The sequence below is a fragment of the Agrilus planipennis genome, unplaced genomic scaffold (genome assembly GCF_000699045.2).
Source record: "Agrilus planipennis isolate EAB-ADULT unplaced genomic scaffold, Apla_2.0 scaffold142, whole genome shotgun sequence".
NCBI lineage: Eukaryota > Metazoa > Arthropoda > Insecta > Coleoptera > Buprestidae > Agrilus > Agrilus planipennis.
Window position 1 is genome coordinate 765692 of NW_020440123.1, and position 3183 is coordinate 768874.

Below are 3183 nucleotides of genomic sequence, written 5' to 3' on the forward strand. Positions count from 1 at the left end.
ACTTCAAATAAAATGAACAAAAATAAGCATGCAAAATAAAAACTAAATAAAATTAACTACTAAAAAAACAAAAATACATGCAAAATAAAAAATTAATTTGAATAAAATGAACTTAATGAATTCTACTAGATAGAGCATGCAAGATAAAGAACTATTTCAACTACGGGGTCATCTTTGTCTTCTCCAACGTCGACCTGAAACAGATACGGTGGCAAACATATTAATAATGAGCAACTGAAATTAATTATATCAAGTATTCTCACCTTAATTAATTGTAGAACGTAACATTCCAAAGTTTACAGGTGTGAAAAGTAAACCAACTCCAACGAGGAATACTGTAGCAGAGAATTTGCTATTTCAGTGGAATTCAAATAAATATCCAGTTGCTCTCAATCTTGGGTTGAATATTAACTGCATGATGTTACAAGGTGAAGACGAAACAGCAAATCAAGAATATAATCCATGCATGACCACACCCATGTAGACATTGGCTGTTTCAGTATAACCAAACTGAACTTTAATTCTCTCCCATTTATTATATAACCTGCAGAAATGGATAAAAAACATATTAATTACACGTATAATTAAGAAACATAAATAAAAAGCAAATAAAAATAGCTCAATTATAAAATAACAAGCGTTACTTTCACGCCATTTTACATTACAACCATAGATCACGACATAAATAAATATCAAATATCACGACGTCAATTTACGATGCAGACAATAGAAAAAGGTTAAAACGAAACTCCATACATCAATGATAAATGTCAATCTCTTCTGTGGAAAATAAAAACTGTCAAAGAGATATAAATGCACAACCTCAACTTATACTGTTGACAATAAATAATTGTTACCAGAAATTTCATAACAGATTAATAAAGAGCAATTAATATTAATGAAGTCATGTATTCTCACCTTAATTAACTGTAGATCGTAATGTTCCAAAGTTTGCAGGTGTGGAAAGCAAACCAACTCCAGCAGGAGCACCATAGCAGAAATTTTGTTGTTCCACTTGAAATCAAATAAATCTTTAGTTTTTCCCACTAATCGCCCGAAAGTCAACTGCATAGTAGTGTTGCGAAATGAAGATGAAAATATCAAATCACAAACAACGTCGAGAAAAGACCACACCCATGTAGAGTGTAGACGGTTGCTCGAGTAGCGCCAAACTGAACTCATTTGTTGGGCAATCTGCAGAAATGGGCAAAAAAATATATTAATTACACTATCAAATAAGGAAGGAACTAAACACTCCTAAAAGTATACAACGAAAAGCAAGTAAATAGCTGAATTATAATGGGGACAACTGTCATTTCACATCATGACCCCAGATCATGCATGACATAAAGGCCAGCAATCAGAGATGTACGATGTCAATTTATGTGGACTATAGATATTTAAAGAAATGAAATACCGTAGATGCACGTTATGGTTAATTGAAACTGTGAACAAGAGATAATTGGTAAGACGAATAACCCTTAGGATCAATATAGAGCAACTAATATTACAAATGGCATGCATTCTCACCTTAATTAACTGCAGAAAGTAGCTTTTAAAAGGTCCACAGATCGAATGAACAAGCCAAATCCAGGAGGAATACCACTGCAGACTATTTGTTGTTTTAGTTGTTTCCAAATTAATATCCAGATGCCTCCTCCTCACAGGTTCAAAACTATGTTGCAAGGGTAAGACGTCAAAAGCATCAGCTCTTTCAGTACCATCAGAATTAATTCCTTTTCACTTGGACAATCTATACAAATGGGTAAGAAAACGTTGTTAATTACAACTTCTAAAGCATGTAAATCAGTAATATTTTAATGTGGCATTGTGGTGTTAAAGTTAGAAGGTAACTTTTGCACTGATGGAATAGCCAGCTCCACTGCCGCTTCTAAAACGTTGTTAAAAAGTTGTCTGACCAAAGTAAGTTACAAATGCTTAAGAAATTGATGTTTCTGGGACCTGGATTAATATTTTTAATTGATACAGTTTACTCACCAGTTCATTCGTCAGAAATCCTTCCTTCATCAATGCCACAATGTATCCCTTCTCAATGGAAAAAAGGCACTTTTGTGCTTCTTTTTAGGATAGCTACTTTCTGAATCGAATCAACACTGACACAACCAAGACACTGTAAATTAATGCCATCCAGGTTTTTTTTAATGTTCCTGTGAAATGAAATTTTATAAGTATTCAGATATAATTAATTAGCCTCCTTGGTAAATAACGTGCATGACACAATACTAAAGTTAATATGAAACAAATATACTAATTATGCCATGTATGCTCACCGTAATTAATTAGAAGATTCTCCAAAATGAAACGAAACCATGACGGGCAACTTGCTTTTTTTTTCAGTTGCATCAAAATGAACACTCTTCCATTCTTATTTATCATCAATCTGTAAAAATTGAGAAGAAAAACGAATAAACTACATTATTAAACAATTAAAACACGAAATACAATGAAAGTACGCACCGAAAAGCAAATAAAATTTCAAAATTTTAAAAATGGCGACGTAACGTCGTTTTTAATAAAAGATGGCAAGAAGATGGACAAGACCGTGTAACACAGCAAGATCTATAAAATCCATAGATTCATAAATAATTGTCAATTTATGCTGCGGATATATAGATAACCATGAAGGAAAAACCTATAGAGCCTAGATGGAAAAGCAAATCACCAAGTCAACATTATGTATTTTACGTCTGTTCTTACTATATTCTTCCTCACTTCCCTAGAATCTTTAATAGATGTTCTCTTTGAATATTTGTTCTCTATGAACTCTCATGATACGAGTCGACAAATGTAGTGGCGCTATAAGCGCTAATTTGATTTTTTCGGAAAAAATTTAAATAAACTGAAATTTTGTAATACATACAATTCTAACAAAATAACGGGTGGTTCGACATTCTATTAACAAAAAAAGTAATATATGTTCGCCACCGCATGCATAATGTGCCAGGAAATTTTATGTTGCGAAAATTGACAATAAATTAATAATACACAATATTAATTGTACTGTATATGCTCACCTTAATAAAATCGAAAGAGAATTTTAATTTTGCATGCAAGGATGTTAAAATGAACATAGCTTTCCTTTTTTATTAGACCATTTGTCAAGCACAAATGCCACGCAACAATTGGTGTCAATTAAATTAGCATATCTTCAGTAGTTTTTGA

The 3183-nt window shown here is 32.3% G+C and overlaps 1 protein-coding gene across 1 annotated transcript in view; it reads right to left on the minus strand.

The window, feature by feature from the left end:
• Positions 1-2290: 2290 nt before the first annotated feature.
• LOC108736815 (calsenilin) overlaps positions 2291-3183 on the minus strand; it is a 48064-nt gene continuing 47171 nt past the window's right edge. The window contains exon 4 of the mRNA XM_025979593.1: positions 2291-2401. The gene's annotated coding sequence lies outside the window, so the exon portion shown is untranslated. The remainder of the gene's footprint in view (positions 2402-3183) is intronic.